Below are 21,348 nucleotides of genomic sequence, written 5' to 3' on the forward strand. Positions count from 1 at the left end.
ATCATATAGCAGATATGATCAACATAGTGATGTTCACCATTGAAAACTACCCCATCTCACGTGATGATCGGACATGGTTTAGTTGATATGGATCACGTGATCACTTAGATGATTAGAGGGATGTCTGTCTAAGTGGGAGTTCTTAAGTAATATGATTAATTGAACTTTAATTTATCATAAACTTATTACCTGATAGTATTTTGCATGTCTATATTGTTCTAGATAGATGGCCCGTGCTATTGTTCTGTTGAATTTTAATGCGTTCCTTGAGAAAGCAAAGTTGAAAGACGATGGTAGAAATTCACTAGTAGAAAAGAGGGCTTCGGTTCAGGCCGGGTCAGCCCATTAGTCCCCGTTCAGTCTAGAACCGGGACCCATGGGGGCATTGGTCCCGGTTCGTGAGGCCAGGAGCCTGCCGGGGCTCGTGGGGGCATTGGTCCCGGTTCGTTTGGCCCTTTTGGTCCCGGTTGGTGGGACGAATCGGGACCAATGGGCCTCGCTCCTGGCCCACCACCATTGGTCCCGGTTGGTGGCTTGAAACGGGACCACAGGCTTCCCTTTAGTCCCGGTTCATGACACGAACCGGGACCAATGAGGTGCCTATATATACCCCTCGCCCGCGAGCAGAGCACTCCAGTGCTCTGTTTTTCTCTGGCCGGCGAGGGCAGGGCTTTGTGGTGCTCTAGCTCACCTCCTATGCACATGAGGTGTTCGATGAAATGCCCGAGCCACACTAGTTAAGCTTTCTCCTCTCGAAGCTCGACCTCAAAGCTCCATTTTCCTCGAGATTTGTCTAGGTTTAGCGGCCCGTCACGTCCCATTCTCGTCTTCACCACCGTCGATCGCCCGTGCCGATCTCGCCGCCGGCACCACCGTGGTGAGCCTCTTGTTCTTATCTTCTTTCTGAAAGAAAAAAATTCTTACTTTAGATAGATACTTGTCTAATTTTCTTACTATTATTATTGCTTGTTATTATATAGTGCGATGGTTTTGGTATCCGCCCCCGTCGGCCCTCGTCCTGGCTATGATTCAGATGTGGTATATATTATCTTTTTATAACTATTTGGTTCATTTATTGTTTATGAAAATTATGCCGACCAACGTGACATAGATTTTATTTATGTAGGAGGTAGTTGAACCGGAAATTCCAACCGACCCTATTGTCGAGAGGTTAAATTTAGTTGAAGAAGAAAACAATTACTTGAAGGAAAAAATCAAAAAAATTGAGGAGGAGAAGATGATATTGGAGTTGCATGTTGCGGATGTCGTCGATGATCACAAGATCAAGATAGTTGCAATGCGGTTGAAGATGAGAAAGATTAGAAAATATGCCATTCATACCGAGGCTTGGTATCATTATGCCGTTGGATCAATTGTTACCTTGGTTGCGATTATGATCGCATTTGTTTTCGCATTGAAATGTTTTACATAGTTTCAATGTATGGTTTAATTAATTAGATGCTCTGGAGAGCTATATGTTGTTAGATGAGAACTATGTATGTATTTTGGTTTTAATGTGATGATGAACTTCTATTAATTTGGTCACTTAATTATCTATTCATGATGTTCTGTAATGGTTTTTGACACACTTAATTATATATAGTGCACGCAGATGAACCGGCAATGGATGTACGGTGACAGACACACCTCCGATTACATTAAGGGTGTGCATGATTTTCTCGAAGTGGCTGAGGCAAACAAGGAGAATGGTTTTATGTGTTGTCCATGCCCTAAATGTGGGAATACGAAGTCTTACTCTAACCGAAAATCCTTCACACCCACCTGCTTTGCAATGGTTTCATGCCACACTATAATGTTTGGATGAGGCACGGAGAAATAGGGGTTATGATGGAAGGCGGTGAAGAAGAAGAGGATGATGACAACTATGTGCCCGCTGAATATGGTGATGCTGCAATGGGGGAAGATGCTGAAGATCAAGAGGAACCCGACGATGTTCCCAATGATGCTGCAATGGGGGAAGCTGTTGAAGATCATGAGGAACCAGACGATGTGCCCGATGATGATGATCTCTGCTGGGTCATTGTCGATGCAAGGACGCAATGCGAAAGTCAAAAGGAGAAGCTAAAGTTCGATCGCATGTTAGAGGATCACAAAAAAGGGTTGTACCCCAATTGCGAAGATGGCAACACAAAGCTCGGTACCGTACTAGAATTGCTGCAGTGGAAGGCAGAGAATGCTGTGCCTGACAAAGGATTTGAGAAGCTACTGAAAATATTGAAGAAGAAGCTTCCAAAGGATAATGAATTGCCTGACAGTACATACGCAGCAAAGAAGGTCGTATGCCCTCTAGGATTGGAGGTGCAGAAGATACATGCATGCCCTAATGACTGCATCCTCTACCATGGTGCGTACAAGGATTTGAACGCATGCCCGGTATGCGGTGCATTGCGGTATAAGATCAGACGATATGACCCTGGTGATGTTGACGGCGAGCCCCCCAGGAAGAGGGTTCCTGCGAAGGTGATGTGGTATGCTCCTATAATACCACGGTTGAAACGCCTGTTCAGAAACGAAGAGCATGCCAAGTTGATGCGATGGCACAGTGAGCACCGTAAGAAAGACGGGAAGTTGAGAGCACCCGCTGATGGGTCATAGTGGAGAAAGATCGAGAGAAAGTACTGGCCTGAGTTTGCAAGTGACCCAAGGAACGCATGGTTTGGTTTAAGCGCGGATGGCATTAATCCTTTCGGGGAGCAGAGCAGCAATCACAGCACCTGGCCCGTGACTCTATGTATGTATAACCTTCCTCCTTGGATGTGCATGAAGCGGAAGTTCATTATGATGCCAATTCTCATCCAAGGCCCTAAGCAACCCGGCAACGACATTGATGTGTTCCTAAGGCCATTAGTTGAAGAACTTTTACAGTTGTGGAATGGAAACGGTGTATGTACGTGGGATGAGCACAAACATGAGTAATTTAACATGCACGTGTTGCTGTTTGTAACCATCAACGATTGGCCCGCTCTCAGTAACCTTTCAGGACAGACAAACAAGGGATACCACGCATGCATGCACTGTTTAGATGAAACTAGAAGTATATACCTAGACAAATGCAGGAAGAATGTACCTTGGCCATTGTCGATTTCTTCCGACCAACCATCAATGTCGAAAGAAAGGCAAGCATTTCAAAGGCGAGGCAGATCACCGGAAGAAGCCCGCCATGCGTACCGGTGATCACGTACTTGCTATGGTCAATGATTTACACGTAATCTTTGGAAAGGGTCCCGGCGGACTAGCTGTTCCGAATGACGCTGAGGGACACGCACCCATGTGGAAGAAGAAATCTATATTTTGGGACCTACCCTACTGGAAAGACCTAGAGGTCCGCTCTTCAATCGACGTGATGCACGTGATGAAGAACCTTTGCGTGAACCTGCTAGGCTTCTTGGGCGTGTATGGGAAGACTTTGCAAAGATCCCATATTGACATGGGTTAGACGGTGATGCCAAAGCCATCCCACATCAACTTTAGCCATTAGACATGTCGCGGTCTTAGTGGGTCGCTCTGAAAATTTAATCACATATAGACCGTTCTCAACATGCCCAACAAAGGCTACTTTAAGAGTCTTGCTCCACAAGAGGGCCACGGTATCGATATCAAAGAAAGTGGCAAAGCCCATGATTGCAAGTTGACGAACAGAAAGTAAATTGTATGCAAGGGACTCAACAAGCATGGCCTTCTCGATCGTGAGATCATGAGAGATGACCACCTTGCCAAGTCCCAATACCTTAGAGGATGAGGCGTCACCCCACTCGACATTGGTGGGCATAGATGGAATCTTGTGCACATCCACCACCAAGTCCTTGCTTCCGGTCATATGATTTGTAGCTCCGCTATTGAGCAACCATGATCCCCCACCGGAAGCAAACACCTACAAGAGATTAATGCTTGGTTTTAGGTACCCATTTTGTAATGGGTCCTTTAATGTTAGTAAAAAGGGTCTTTGGAACCCAAATAGACCATTCAATGTATTCATGAGGAGAACCAATGAATTTGGCATAGACATGCCCATCACTAGCACGGCATAACACATATGAAGGATTAAAGTCGCCGGCTTTGATGCGAGGAGTGACATTGCCCTTTTTGACAATGCCACCCTTCTCATTGTTCTTCTTCTTCTCCTCGGAGGCACTCTCTCCCTCCTTCACAAAGGTTTTCATGAGAGGAGGAGGTTATTTGGTCATGTCATTCTTCTTCTTGTTCTTGGAGTCGGGCACGTACCCAACCCCTTCCTTGGCCACCACTCCCTTTTGGTTGATCAAGAGGTCATTGAGGTTCTTCTTGCCTTGTATGCAAGTCGCAAGACCTCTCTCAAGTTGCCCCTTTAGCTTAGCGTTCTCCTCAATGGGATGCACATGCTCACAACACGGGTTAGGAGCATTTGCATTATCAATTAACATCATACGAGGAAAAGTGGCTTTTTCCTTGGTTAGCTTTACTTGAAGTTGATCATGAGACTCTTTGAGGCTAGCATGAGCACCCTTCAAGACCTTGTGAGCCTTTTCAAGTAGATCAAACTCCTCTTTGAGTCTATCAAGATCAACCTCAAGTTCGGCCTTCTCGGAGTTTAGCACATGAGAAACAATGAGGACATGATCATAATCTTTCTTTAACTTAGCATGATCAATGTTGTGTGACTCCTCAAGAGCCAAACGAAGACCACACTCTTCCTCAAGAGCATTGGAAAGATCCAAAATCTCATCGGCATAGTCACGACTATGCTCTTCCATCTTAGTGATGGTGTCTTCGTGAGCCTCGATCATGTCATTGGCTTCACCAAGTTGTTCCAAGAGAGCAACAAAGTGCTTCTTGGATTTTCCCTTAAGTTTACCCATAAAGGCCTCAAACTCATTTGTCTCCACATTCGCTCCCTCAAGTTCATTAATGCTATCCGTCGGAGAAGGATGATTAATGATGGTAGTTTTGATGTTGGGGGTTACCTTGTTGGTGGCTTTAGCCATGAGGCATTTGGCGGTGATGCTCTCATTGGGTGAGTCGAAGAGGGACACCCGTGGAGTCGTTCCAATGGCAACGGAGGCCATGGCAACCGACTCATCACCTTCATCATCGTCATCATCCTCATTGTACTCTTCTTGTACCACCAATGCCTTGGGAGGAGTCTTCTTGGTGAAGTTGCTCTTGTTGGGGAACGACTTGGCCTTGTCCTTTCGGATGAGCTTGCCACCATTGTCTTCCCTCTTCTCATACGGGCACTCTGAAGGAAATATGCCCTAGAGGCAATAATAAAGTTATTATTTATTTCCTTATATCATGTTAAATGTTTATTATTCATGCTAGAATTGTATTAGCCGGAAACATAATACATGTGTGAATACATAGACAAACAGAGTGTCACTAGTATGCCTCTACTTCACTAGCTCGTTAATCGAAGATGGTTATGTTTCCTAACCATGAACAAAAGAGTTGTTATTTGATTAACGGGATCACATCATTAGAAGAATGATGTGATTGACATGACCCATTCCATTAGCTTAGCACCCGATCGTTTAGTATGTTGCTATTGCTTTCTTCATGACTTATACATGTTCCTATGACTATGAGATTATGCAACTCCCGTTTGCCGGAGGAACACTTTGTGTGCTACCAAACGTCACAACGTAACTGGTTGATTATAAAGGAGCTCTACAGGTGTCTCCAAAGGTACATGTTGGGTTGGCGTATTTCAAGATTAGGATTTGTCACTCCGATTGTCGGAGAGGTATCTCTAGGCCCTCTCGGTAGTACACATCCCATAAGCCTTGCAAGCATTCCAACTAATGAGTTAGTTGTGAGATGATGTCTTACGGAACGAGTAAAGAGACTTACCGGTAACGAGATTGAACTAGGTATTGAGATACCGACGATCGAATCTCGGGCAAGTAACATACCGATGACAAAGGGAACAACGTATGTTGTTATGCGGTCTGACCGATAAAGATCTTCGTAGAATATGTGGGAGCCAATATGAGCATCCAGGTTCCGCTATTGGTTATTGACTAGAGACGTGTCTCGGTCATGTCTACATTGTTCTCGAACCCGTAGGGTCCGCACGCTTAAGGTTTCGATGACAGTTATATTATGAGTTTATGAGTTTTGATGTACCGAAGGAGTTCGGAGTCCCGGATGAGATTGGGGACATGACGAGGAGTCTCGAAATGGTCGAGACGTAAAGATCGATATATTGGACGACTATATTCGGACATCGGAAAGGTTCCGAGTGGTTCGGGTATTTTTCGGAGTATCAGGGAGTTACGGGAATATGGGAGAAGAAGTATATGGGCCTTATTGGGCTTTAGGGGAGAGGGAGAGGTAGGCCGCGCGCCCCCCAAGGACTAGTCCGAATTGGACTAGGGGGAGGGGCTGCGCCCCCTCCTTCCTTCTCTTCCCTCTTCCCCTTCCTTGTCTCCTACTCCTACTACATGGAAGGACTCCTAGTTGGACTAGGAAAGGGGGAATCCTACTCCCGGTGGGAGTAGGACTCCCCTAGGGCGCGCCATAGAGAGGGCCGGCCCTCCCCTCCTCCACTCCTTTATATACGGGGGCAGGGGGCACCCCATAGACACACAAGTTGATCCTCGTGATCGTTTTCTTAGCCGTGTGTGGTGCCACCCTCCACCATAATCCTCGATAATATTGTAGCGGTGCTTAGGCGAAGCCCTGCGACGGTAGAACATCAAGATCGTCACCACGCCGTCGTGCTGACGGAACTCTTCCCCGACACTTTGCTGGATCGGAGTCCGGGGATCGTCATCGAGCTGAATGTGTGCTAGAACTCGGAGGTGCCGTAGTTTCAGTGCTTGATTGGTCGGGCCGTGAAGACGTACAACTACATCAACCGCCTTGTCATAATGCTTCCGCTATCGGTCTACGAGGGTACGTAGACAACACTCTCCCCTCTTGTTGCTATGCATCACCATGATCTTGCGTGTGCGTAGGAAATTTTTGAAATTACTACGTCCCCAACAGTGGTATCAGAGCCTAGGTTTTATGTGTTGATGTTATATGCACGAGTAGAACACAAGTGAGTTGTGGGCGATATAAGTTATACTGCTTACCAGCATGTCATACTTTGGTTCAGCGGTATTGTTGGATGAAGCGGCCCGGACCGACATTACGCGTACGCTTTCGCGAGACTGGTTCTACCGATGTGCTTTGCACACAGGTGGCTGGCGGGTGTCAGTTTTTCCAACTTTAGTTGAACCGAGTGTGGATACGCCCGGTCCTTGCGAAGGTTAAAACAGCACCAACTTGACAAACTATCGTTGTGGTTTTTCATGCGTAGGTAAGAACGGTTCTTGCTAAGCCCGTAGCAGCCACGTAAAACTTGCAACAACGAATTAGAGGACGTCTAACTTGTTTTTGCAGGGCATCTTGTGATGTGATATGGTCAAGACATGATGAGATATAAGTGGCTATATGAGATGATCATGTTTTGTTGAAGTTATCGGCAACTGGCAAAAGCCTTATGGTTGTCTCTTTATTGCATAAGATGCAAGCGCCAAATAATTGCTTTACTTTATCGCTATGCGATAGCAATAGTTGCAAGAGCAATAGTTGGCGAGACGACCGTGTGACGACAAATTGATATAGATCAAGATGATGGAGATCATGGTGTCATGCCAGTGACGATAGAGATCATGACAGTACTTTGGAGATGGAGATCAAAGGCGCAAGATGATGATGGCCATATCATGTCACATATTTTGATTGCATATGACGTTTATCTTTTATACATCTTATTTTGCTAGTTTGACGGTAGCATTTTAAGATGATCTCTCACTAATTATCAAGAAGTGTTCTCCCTGAGTATGCACCGTTGCGAAAGTTCTTCGTGCTGAGACACCATGTGATGATCGGGTGTGATAGGCTCTACGTTCAAATACAACGGGTGCAAAACAGTTGCACACGCGGAATACTTAGGTTATACTTGACGAGCCAAGCTTATACAGATATGGCCTTGAAACATGGAGACCGAAAGGTCGAGCGTGAATCATATAGTAGATATGATCAACATAGTGATGTTCACCAATGAAACTACTCCATCTCACGTGATGATCGGACATGGTTTAGTTGATTTGGATCACGTGATCACTTAGAGGATTAGAGGGATGTCTATCTAAGTGGGAGTTCTTAAGTAATATGATTAAATTGAACTTAAATTTATCATGAACTTAGTCCTGGTAGTATTTTGCAAATCATGTTGTAGATCAATAGCTCGCGTTGTTGCTTCCCTGTGTTTATTTTGATATGTTCCTAGAGAAAATTGAGTTGAAAGATGTTAGTAGCAATGATGCGGATTGGATCTGTGATCTGAGGTTTATCCTCATTGCTACACAGAAGAATTATGTCCTCGATGCACCGCTAGGTGACAGACCTATTGCAGGAGCAGATGCAGACGTTATGAACGTTTGGCTAGCTCAATATGATGACTACTTGATAGTTTAGTGCACCATGCTTAACGGATTAGAATCGGGACTTCAAAGACGTTTTGAACGTCATGTACCATATGAGATGTTCCAGGAGTTGAAGTTAATATTTCAAGCAAATACCTGACTTGAGAGATATGAAGTCTCCAACAAGTTCTATAGCTAAAAGATGGAGGAGAATCACTCAAGAAGTGAGCATGTGCTCAGATTGTCTGGGTACTACAATCGCTTGAATCAAGTGGGAGTTAATCTTCCAGATAAAATAGTGATTGACAGAATTCTCTAGTCACCATCACCAAGTTAGTAGAACTTCGTGATGAACTATAATATGCAAGGGATAACGGAAACGATTCCCAAGCTCTTCGTAATGCTGAAATTGACGAAGGTAGAAATCGAGAAAAACATCAAGTGTTGATGGTAGACAAGACCACTAGTTTCAAGAAAAGGGCCGAGGGAAGAAGGGGAACTTCAAGAAGAACAGCAAGCAAGTTGCTGCTCAAGTGAAGAAGCCCAAGTCTGGTCCTAAGCCTGAGACTAAGTGCTTCTACTACAAAGGGACTAGTCACTGGAAGCGGAACTACCCCAAGTGATTGGCGGATAAGAAGGATGGCAAAGTGAACATAAGTATATTTGATATACATGTTATTGATGTGTACTTTACTAGTGTTTATATCAACCCCCTCAGTATTTGATACTAGTTCAGTTGCTAAGATTAGTAACTCGAAACGGGAGTTGCAGAATAAACAGAGACTAGTTAAGGGTGAAGTGACGATGTGTGTTGGAAGTGGTTCCAAGATTGATATGATCATCATCGCACACTCCCTATAATTTCGGGATTAGTGTTGAACCTAAATAAGTGTTATTTGGTGTTTGCGTTGAGCATGAATATGATTTGATCATGTTTATTGTAATATGGTTATTCATTTAAGTAAGAGAATAAATTGTTGTTCTGTTTACATGAATAAAACCTTATATGGTTACACACCCAATGAAAATAGTTCGTTGGATCTCGATCGTAGTGATACACATAATCATAATATTGAAACCAAAAGATGCAAAGTTAATAATGATAGTGCAACTTATTCGTGGCACTGTCGTTTAGGTCATATTGGTGTAAAGCGCATGAAGAAACTCCATGCTGATGGGCTTTTGGAATCACTTGATTATGAATCAGTTGATTCTTGCGAACCATGCCTCATGGGCAAGATGACTAAGACTCTGTTCTTCGGAACAATGGAGCGAGCAACAGATTTGTTGGAAATCATACATACTGATGTATGTGGTCCGATGAATATTGAGGCTCGCGACAGGTATCATTATTTTCTGATCTTCACAGATGATTTGAGCAGATATGAGTATATCTACTTGATGAAACATAAGTCTGAAACATTTGAAAAGTTCAAAGAATTTCAGAGTGAAGTGAAAAATCATCGTAACAAGAAAATAAAGTTTCTACGATCTGATCGTAGAGAAGAGTATTTGAGTTACGAGTTTGGCCTTCAGTTAAAAACAATGTGAAATAGTTTCACTACTCACGCCACCTGGAACACCACAATGTAATGGTGTGTCCAAACATCATAACCGTACTTTATTAGATATGGTGCAATCTATGATGTCTCTTACCGATCTACCACTATCGTTTTGGGGTTATGCATTAGAGACAGCTGCATTCACGTTAAGTAGGGCACCATCTAAATCCGTTGAAACGACACCGTATGAACTATTGTTTGGCAAGAAACCTAAAGCTGTCGTTTCTTAAAGTTTGAGGTTGCAAAGCTTATGTGAAAAAGTTTCAACCTGATAAGCTCAAACCCAAATCGAAGAAGTGCGTCTTCATAGGATACCCAAAAGAAAATATTGGGTACACCTTCTATCACAGATCCAAAGGCAAGATATTCGTTGCTTTGAATGGATCCTTTCTAGAGAAGGAATTTCTCTCGAAAGAAGTGAGTGGGAGGAAAGTAGAAAACTTGATAAGGTAATTGTACCTTCTCCCTTATTGGAAAGTAGTTCATCGTAGAAATCTGTTCTTGTGACTACTACACCAATTAGTGAGGAAGCTAATGATGATGATCATGTAACTTCAGATCAAGTTACTACCGAATCTCGTAGGTAAACCAGAGTGAGATCCGCACCAGAGTGGTACGGTAATCCTGTTCTGGGAGTCATGTTACTAGACCATGACGAACTTGCGAACTATGAGGAAGCGATGATAAGCCCAGATTCCACGAAATGGTTTGAGGCCATGAAATCTGAGATATGATCCATGTATGAGAACAAAGTATAGACTTTGATGGATTTGCCCGATAATCGGGAAGCCATAGAAAATAAATGGATCTTCAAGAGGAAGACGGACACTGATAGTAGTGTTACTATCTACAAAGCTAGAATTGTCGCAAAAGGTTTTCACAAGTTCAAGGTGTTGACTACGATGAGAGTTTCTCACTCGTATCTATGCTTAAGTCTGTCCGAATCATGTTAGCAAGTGCCGCATTTTATGAAATCTGGCAAATGGATAAACAAAACTGCATTCCTTAATGGATTTATTAAAGAAGAGTTGTATACGATGCAACTAGAAGGTTTTGTCGATCCTAAAGGTGTTAACTAAATATGCAAGCTCCAGTGATCCATCTATGGACTGGTGCAAGCATCTCGGAGTTGGAATATACGCTTTGATAAGTTGATCAAAGCATATAGTTTTATACAGACTTGCGGTGAAGCCTGTATTTACAAGAAAGTGAGTGGGAGCACTACAACATTTCTGACAAGTATATGTGAATGACATATTATTGATCGGAAATAATGTAGAATTATTCTGTAAAGCATAAAGAAGTGTTTGAAAGGAGTTTTTCAAAGAAAGACCTCGGTGAAGCTGCTTACATATTAAGCATCAAGATCTATAGAGATAGATCAAGACGCTTGATAAGTTTTTTTCAATGAGTACATACCTTGACAATATTTTGAAGTAGTTCAAAAATTGGAACAGTCAAAGAAAGAGTTCTTGGCTGTGTTACAAGGTGTGAAACTGAGTAAGACTCAAAGCCCGACCACGGCAGAAGATAGAAAGAGAATGACAGTCATTCCCTATGCCTCAGCCATAGGTTCTATAAAGTATGCCATGCTGTGTACCAGATCTATTGTATACCCTACACTGTGTTAAGCAAGGGAGTACAATAGTGATCTAAGAGTAGATCACTGGACAGCGGTCAAAATTATCCTTAGTGGAATAAGGAAATATTTCTCAATTATGGAGGTGACAAAAAGGTTCGTCGTAAAAAGTTACGTCGATGCAAGTTTTGACAGAAATCTGGATGACTCTAAGTCTCGATCTAGATACATATTGAAAGTGGGAGCAATTAGCTAGAGTAACTCCGTGCAGAGCATTGTAGACATAGAATTCTCAAAATACTTAGGGATCTGTATGTGACAGACCCGTTGACTAAAATTATCTCACAAGCAAAACATGATCACACCTTAGTATTCTTTGGGTGTTAATCACATAAACGATGTGAACTAGATTACTGACTCTAGTAAACCCTTTGGGTATAGGTCACATGACAATGTGAACTATGGGTGTTAATCACATGGTGATGTGAACTATTAGTGTTGAATCACATGGCGATGTGAACTAGATTATTGACTCTAGTGCAAGTGGGAGACTGAAGGAAATATGCCCTAGAGGCAATAATAAAGTTATTATTTATTTCCTTATATCATGATAAATGTTTATTATTCATGCTAGAATTGTATTAACCGGAAACATAATACATGTGTGAATACATAGACAAACAGAGTGTCACTAGTATGCCTCTACTTCACTAGCTCGTTCATCGAAGATGGTTATGTTTCCTAACCATGAACAAAAGAGTTGTTATTTGATTAACGGGATCACATCATTAGAAGAATGATGTGATTGACATGACCCATTCCATTAGCTTAGCATCCGATCGTTTAGTATGTTGCTATTGCTTTCTTCATGACTTATACATGTTCCTATGACTATGAGATTATGCAACTCCCGTTTGCCGGAGGAACACTTTGTGTGCTACCAAACGTCACAACATAACTGGGTGATTATAAAGGAGCTCTACAGGTGTCTCCAAAGGTACATGTTCGGTTGGCGTATTTCAAGATTAGGATTTGTCACTCCGATTGTCGGAGAGGTATCTCTGGGCCCTCTCGGTAATACACATCCCATAAGCCTTGCAAGCATTGCAACTAATGAGTTAGTTGTGAGATGATGTATTACGAAACGAGTAAAGAGACTTTCCGGTAACGAGATTGAACTAGGTATTGAGATACTGACGATCGAATCTCAGGCAAGTAACATACCGATAACAAAGGGAACAACATATGTTGTTATGCGGTCTGACCGATAAAGATCTTCGTAGAATATGTGGGAGCCAATATGAGCATCCAGGTTCCGCTATTGGTTATTGACTGGAGACGTGTCTCAGTCATGTCTACATTGTTCTCGAACCCGTAGGGTCCGCACGCTTAAGGTTTCAATGACAGTTATATTATGAGTTTATGAGTTTTGATGTACCGAAGGAGTTCGGAGTCCCGGATGAGATCGGGGACATGACGAGGAGTCTTGAAATGGTAGAGACGTAAAGATCGATATATTGGACGACTATATTCGGACATCGGAAAGGTTCCGAGTGGTTCCGGTATTTTTCGGAGTACCGGGGAGTTACGGGAATATGGGAGAAGAAGTATATGGGCCTTATTGGGCTTTAGGGGAGAGGGAGAGGTAGGCCACGCGCCCCCCCAAGGCCTAGTCCGAATTGGACTAGGGGGAGGGGCTGCGCCCCCTCCTTCCTTCTCTTCCCTCTTCCCCTTCCTTGTCTCCTACTCCTACTACATGGAAGGACTCCTAGTTGGACTAGGAAAGGGGGAATCCTACTCCCGGTGGGAGTAGGACTCCCCTAGGGCGCGCCATAGAGAGGGCCGGCCCTTCCCTCCTCCACTCCTTTATATACGGGGGCAGGGGGCACCCCATAGACACACAAGTTGATCCTCGTGATTGTTTTCTTAGCCGTGTGCGGTGCCCCCCTCCACCATAATCCTCGATGATATTGTAGCGGTGCTTAGGCGAAGCCCTGCGATGGTAGAACATCAAGATCGTCACCACGCCATCGTGCTGACGGAAGTCTTCCCCGACACTTTGCTGGATCGGAGTCCGGGGATCATCATCAAGCTGAACGTGTGGTAGAACTCGGAGGTGCTGTAGTTTCGGTGGTTGATCGGTCGGGCCCTGAAGACGTACGACTACATCAACCGCGTTGTCATAACGCTTCTGCTATCGGTCTACGAGGGTACGTAGACAACACTCTCCCTTCTCGTTGCTATGCATCACCATGATCTTGCGTGTGCGTAGGAAATTTTTGAAATTACTACGTCCCCAACACACTCCGCAACAAAATGACTCACGTTGCCACAGTTGTAGCAAGTCCTTACATGTTGCTTGCTCTTCGTGCCACTTGAGTTGTTCTTGTTAAAGTTTGGCCTCAAGTCTTTCTTGCTCCAAAATTGCCTTGAAGCGAGTGCCATGTGTTCATGATATGCATACTTCGTATCCTCGGGGTTGCTCTCCTCTTCTTCCTCTTCTTCTTTTGCAATGGAGAGCTTGGCCTTCAATGCAAGGTTGGGCTTCTTTTCCCTTTGAGAACGAAGCACCGCATTGTCGGCGGTCTAGTCCAAAATGTTCATGGCCACAAACTCATCCAACACTTTGCTTGAGGTCAAAGTGTGGAAGTCCGGTCTTTGACAAATGACGGAGGACATGGCTTTGTGGTAGGGCATCATTGCCTTGAGGAATTTGCGCTTGATCCAATTGTCATCCGTGTCCTTGCTCCCGTGATATCGGAGTGAGACCGCGAGTTTGGTTACCCTCCGATAAAGCTCACGAGGTTCTTCATCTTCTTTCATTGCAAACTCATCGGCCTCATCTTGCACCACTTCATAGTTGGAGCGTTGAATGCTTGCGCTTCCCCGGTAGAGGGAGACAACACAAATCCATGCGTCTTTGGCCAAGGCGAAGGGCCGAAGATGAGGTAGGTCTTCGGGTGGGATTGCATCTTGAATGATGAAGAGAGCATTCTCATTGAATTGATTATCCGCGGCTTCTCGAGGAGTGATGTTGCTTGGATCATGCGGATAGAAACCTTCTTCAATGATTCTCCAAAGGTTAGTGTTCACATGATTTAAATGATGTTTAAAGCGGTAAACCCAAGAATCAAAGTCCTCATTTTTCACAATCTTAGGGGGAGGACCGGCATGATTCAAATGAGTAGAAGGAACCGGTCCACCATAAACAAGTGGTGGTTCCACATGAGCAAAGATGCCGGTGCCATTTTTACCACTAGAAGAAGGAGCCTTTCACTACTAGCTTCCCCCTTGTCGGGGATAGCATCCGTCACCTTGTCGGTGGGGTCACCCACTTTCAACGGTGCAGTGGATAGTTTAAGCCCCTCAAGAAATTTAGTAAACATGCTTTCAACCTCGGTCGTCATGGAGGTTTTCAATGTCTCCAAGGCCACATTGAACTCCTCACGAGAGACTGAGGTTCCCCCATCGCCCGTAGACGAGGTCGGATTCACACCGGAGTGTTCCTCCACACCGTCTACGGTATCAACCATACTCTTTGGACGGTAAAGTCCTTAATAAAGAGACGAGGCTCTGATACCAATTGAAAGGATCGATATGGTTGACTAGAGGAGGGGTGAATAGGCAACTACCAATTTTTAACTTTTCTTTACCAAATTAAACTTTGCATCAAAGTAGGTTGTCTAGATGTGCAACTAGGTGAGCAACCTATATGATGCAATAACAACAAGCATACAAGCAAGCAAGAGAAGTAAGACTAAAGAGCTTGCACAAGTAAAGGTAAGAGATAACCAAGAGTGGATCCGTTGAAGACGAGGATGTGTTACCGAAGTTCCTTCCTTTTGAGGGGAAGTACGTCTCCATTAGAGCGGTGTGGAGGCACAATGCTCCCCAAGAAGCCACTAGGGCCACCGTATTCTCCTCACGCCCTCACACAATGCGAGATACCGCAATTCCACTATTGGTGCCCTTGAAGACGGCAACCGGACCTTTACAAACAAGGTTGGGGAAATCTCCACAACTTAATCGGAGGCTCCCAACAATACCATGAAGCTTCACCACAATGGACTATGGCTCCATGGTGACCTCAACCGTCTAGGGTGCTCAAACACCCAAGAGTAACAAGATCCGCTAGGGATGAGTGGGGGAATCGAAAATCCCTTGGTGGAAGTGTAGATCGGGGCCTTCTCAACCACTCCCGAGCAAATCAACAAGTTTGGCTAGAGAGATAGATCGGGCAAAAATGGAGCTTGGAGCATTAATGGAGCTTGAGCATTAATGGAGCTTGAGGGGGAAGAGGTAAGTCAAAAGAAAAGAGGGGGACCCCCTTTTATAGTGGGGGCAACAATCCAACCATTGCCCCACCAACTAGCCCCGCACAGGGCGGTACTACCACTAATGGGGGGGCGGTACTACCGCTGAGCCAGCGGTACTGCCGCTTCAGCTAGCGGTACTGCCGCGCAGAGAAGAGCAGCAGAGATCTAGACCTAGCGCGGTACTACTGTGGTGGTAAGGGCGGTACTACCGCTCCAAAACGGTACTATCGCCTCTACTGCCACAACTAGTGCCGCAAAACCCGACACGAGAAAAAGAGCCCTCGAGTCGAGGCCGTAGGGGCTAGACAACCCAATGGTAGTACAGCTGCGGGGTCACTGGCGGTACTACGGCTGCGGAGCGGTACTACCGCTGCGGAGCAGTACTGCCGCTTGTGACCCTTTGGCGGTACTACCGCTGGTAGTGCGGTACTACCACTGGGACACAGAAGAGAGAGAGAAGATCTCTCCATCGAGGCTGAGGATGAGGCGGTGGTGCCAGGCAGGCCAGCAGTAGTACTGTTGTGGAGTCACCGGCGATACTACCGCTGCGGAGTGGTACTGCCGCTTGTGACTCCTCAACGGTACTACTGCTGGGTTGCGTGGTACTACCGCTGGAACCCAGACAGGACACAGAAAGAGAAGAGATCTCTCCAATGAAGTGGAAGAGCTCTGAGGGTGAGAAGCTGATGTGTACGTGTTGATTCCACCCAAGCAATATCCCAGTGGACCCCCTCTTGGTAGTACGGTGCCCTCTATGCAATTAGTCCACCGAAAGAGAAACGAAAGAGCTACACCATCTTGAATGACACTCCGAAGGGAAGAAAACATCTCGTGCCAAGGATGAATCTGTGGACTACTCAAAGCACATGATTAGTCCGCAAACATGTTGTCATCAATCACCAAAACTACCTCGAGAGAGATACGCCTCAACAATATGGTCAAGACATGATGCTAAATTTTATCGTATGAGATGATCATCTTTTGTAACACAGTTATCGGCAACTGGCAGGAGCCATATGGTTGTCGCTTTATTGTATGAAATGCAATCGCCATGTAGTTGCTTTACTTTATCACTAAGCGGTAGCAATAGTCGTGGAGGCAATAGTTGGCGTGACGACAATGATGCTTTGATGGAGATCAAGGTGTCAAGCCAGTGACGATGGTGATCATGACGGTGCTTTGGAGATGGAGATCACAGGCACAAGATGATGATGGCCATATCATATCACTTATATTGATTGCATGTGATGTTTATCCTTTATGCATCTTATTTTGCTTAGATTGACGGTAGCATTATAAGATGATCTCTCACTAACTTTCAAGGTATAAGTGTTCTCCCTGAGTATGCATCGTTTTGAAAGTTCGTCGTGCCGAGACACCACGTGATGATCGGGTGTGATAAGCTCTACGTTCACATACAACGGGTGCAAGCCAGTTTTGCACATGCAGAATACTTGGGTTTAAACTTGACGAGCCTAGCATATGCAGATATGGTCTCGGAACACTGAGACAGAAAGGTCGAGCGTGAATCATATAGCAGATATGATCAACATAGTGATGTTCACCATTGAAAACTACCCCATCTCACGTGATGATCGGACATGGTTTAGTTGATATGGATCACGTGATCACTTAGATGATTAGAGGGATGTCTGTCTAAGTGGGAGTTCTTAAGTAATATGATTAATTGAACTTTAATTTATCATGAACTTAGTACCTGATAGTATTTTGCATGTCTATGTTGTTGTAGATAGATGGCCCGTGCTATTGTTTTGTTGAATTTTAATGCGTTCCTTGAGAAAGCAAAGTTGAAAGATGATGGTAGCAATTCACTAGTAGAAAAGAGGGCTTCGGTTCAGGCCGTGTCAACCCATTAGTCCCGGTTCAGTCCAGAACTGGGACCAATGGGGGCATTGGTCCCGGTTCGTGAGGCCAGGGGCCTGCCGGGGCTCGTGGGGGCATTGGTCCCGGTTTGTTTGGCCCCTTTGGTCCCGGTTGGTGGGACGAACCGGGACCAATGGGCCTCGCTCCTGGCCCACCACCATTGGTCCCAGTTGGTGGCTTAAACCGGGACCACAGGCTTCCCTTTAGTCCCGGTTCATGACACGAACCGGGGACCAATGAGGTGCCTATATATACCCCTTGCCCACGAGCAGAGCACTCCAGTGCTCTGTTTTTCTCTAGCCAGCGAGGCAGGGCTTTGTGGTGCTCTAGCTCACCTCCTATGCACATGAGGTGTTTGATGAAATGCCCGAGCCACACTAGTTAAGCGTTCTCCTCTCGAAGCTCGACCTCAAAGCTCCATTTTCCTCGAGATTTGTCTAGGTTTAGCGGCCCGTCACGTCCCATTCTCGTCTTCACCGCTGTCGATCGCCCGTGCCGATCTCGTCGCCGGCACCACCGTGGTGAGCCTCTTGTTCTTATCTTCTTTCTGAAAGAAAAAAATTCTTACTTTAGATAGATACTTGTCTAATTTTCTTACTATTATTATTGCTTGTTATTATATAGTGCAATGGTTTTGGTATCCGCCCCCGTCGGCCCTCGTCCTGGCTATAATTCAGATGTGGTATATATTATCTTTTTATAACTATTTGGTTCATTTATTGTTTATGAAAATTATGCCGACCAACGTGACATAGATTTTATTTATGTAGGAGGTAGTTGAACCAGAAATTCCAACCGACCCTATTGTCGAGAGGTTAAATTTAGTTGAAGAAGAAAACAATTACTTGAAGGAAAAAAAATTGAGGAGGAGAAGATGATATTGGAGTTGCATGTTGCGGATGCCGTTGATGATCACAAGATCAAGATGGTTGCAATGTGGTTGAAGATGAGAAAGATTAGAAAATATGCCATTCATACCGAGGCTTGGTATCATTATGCCCTTGGATCAATTGTTACCTTGGTTGCGATTATGATCGCATTTGTTTTTGCATTGAAATGTTTTACATAGTTTCAGTGTATGGTTTAATTAATTAGATGCTCTGGAGAGCTATATGTTGTTAGATGAGAACTATGTATGTACATTGGTTTTAATGTGATGATGAACTTCTATTAATTTGGTCATTTAATTATCTATTCATGATGTTCTGTATTGGTTTTTGACACACTTAATTATATATAGTGCACGCAGAGGAACCGGCAATGGATATACGGTGACAGACACACCTCCGATTACATTAAGGGTGTGCATGATTTTCTCGAAGTGGCTGAGGCAAACAAGGAGAATGGTTTTATGTGTTGTCCATGCCCTAAATGTGGGAATACGAAGTCTTACTTTCACCGGAAAATCCTTCACGCCCACCTGCTTTGCAATGGTTTCATGCCACACTATAATGTTTGGATGAGGCACGGAGAAATAGGGGTTATGATGGAAGGCGGCGAAGAAGAAGAGGATGATGACAACTATGTGCCCGCTGAATATGGTGATGCTGCAATGGGGGAAGATGCTGAAGATCAAGAGGAACCAGACGATGTGCCCAATGATGCTGCAACAGGGGAAGCTGTTGAAGATCATGAGGAACCAGACGATGTGCCCGATGATGATGATCTCCACCGGGTCATTGTCGATGCAAGGACGCAATGCGAAAGTCAAAAGTAGAAGCTGAAGTTCGATCGCATGTTAGAGGATCACAAAAAAGGGCTGTACCCCAATTGCGAAGATGGCAACACAAAGCTCGGTACCGTGCTGGAATTGCTGCAGTGGAAGGCAGAGAATCCTGTGCCTGACAAAGGATTTGAGAAGCTACTGAAAATATTGAAGAAGAAGCTTCCAAAGGATAACGAATTGCCCGACAGTACATACACAACAAAGAAGGTCGTATGCCCTCTAGGATTGGAGGTGCAGAAGATACATGCATGCCCTAATGACTGCATCCTCTACCACGGTGCGTACAAGGATCTGAACGCATGCCCGGTATGCGGTGCATTGCGGTATAAGATCAGACGAGATGACCCTGGTGATGTTGATGGCGAGCCCCCCAGGAAGAGGGTTCCTGCGAAGGTGATGTGGTATGCTCCTATAATACCACGGTTGAAACGCCTGTTCAGAAACGAAGAGCATGCCAAGTTGATGCGATGGCACAGTGAGGACCATAAGAAAGATGGGAAGTTGAGAGCACCCGCTGACGGGTCACAGTGGAGAAAAATCGAGAGAAAGTACTGGCCTGAGTTTCAAGTGACCCAAGGAACGCATGGTTTGGTTTAAGCACTGATGGCATTAATCCTTTCGGGGAGCAGAGCAGCAATCACAACACCTGTCCCATGACTCTATGTATGTATAACCTTCCTCCTTGGATGTGCATGAAGCGGAAGTTCATTATGATGCCAATTCTCATCCAAGGCCCTAAGCAACCCGGCAAAGACATTGATGTGTTCCTAAGGCCATTAGCTGAAGAACTTTTACGGTTGTGGAATGGAAACGGTGTATGTACGTGGGATGAGCACAAACAGGAGTAATTTAACATGCACGCATTGCTGTTTGTAACCATCAACGATTGGCCCGCTCTCAGTAACCTTTCAGGACAGACAAACAAGGGATACCACACATGCATGCACTGCTTAGATGAAACTAGAAGTATATACCTGGACAAATGCAGGAAGAATGTGTACCTAGGCCATCGTCGATTTCTTCCGACCAACCATCAATGTCGAAAGAAAGGCAAGCATTTCAAAGGCGAGGAAGATCACCGGAAGAAGCCCACCATGCATACCGGCGACCACGTACTTGCTATGGTCAATGATTTACACGTAATCTTTGGAAAGGGTCCCGGCGGACTAGCTGTTCCGAATGACGCTGAGGGACACGCACCCATGTGGAAGAAGAAATCTATATTTTGGGACCTACCCTACTGGAAAGACCTAGAGGTCCCCTCTTCAATCGACGTGATGCACGTGACGAAGAACCTTTGCGTGAACCTGCTAGGCTTCTTGGGCGTGTATGGGAAGACAAAAGATACACCTGAGGCACGGGAGGACCTGCAATGTTTGCACGAAAAAGACGGCATGCCTCCAAAGTAGTATGAAGGTCCTGTCAGCTACACTCTTACGAAAGAAGAGAAAGAAATCTTCTTTGAATGCCTGCTCAGTATGAAGGTCACGACTGGCTTCTCGTCGAATATGAAGGGAATAATAAATATGCCAGAGAAAAAGTTCCAGAACCTAAAGTCTCATGACTGCCACGTGATTATGACGCAACTGCTTCCAGTTGCATTGAGGGGGCTTCTACCGGAAAGCGTCTGATTAGCCATTGTGAAGCTATGTGCATTCCTCAATGCAATCTCTCAGAAGGTGATCGATCCAAAAATCGTACCAAGGCTAAGGAGTGATGTGGCGCAATGTCTTGTCACTTTTGAGCTTGTGTTCCCACCATCCTTCTTCAATATCATGACGCACGTCCTAGTTCATCTAGTCGACGAGATTGTCATTCTGGGGCCCGTATTTCTACACAATATGTTCCCCTTCGAGAGGTTCATGGG

The sequence above is a fragment of the Triticum dicoccoides genome, chromosome 7A (genome assembly GCF_002162155.2).
Source record: "Triticum dicoccoides isolate Atlit2015 ecotype Zavitan chromosome 7A, WEW_v2.0, whole genome shotgun sequence".
Classification (NCBI taxonomy): domain Eukaryota; kingdom Viridiplantae; phylum Streptophyta; class Magnoliopsida; order Poales; family Poaceae; genus Triticum; species Triticum dicoccoides.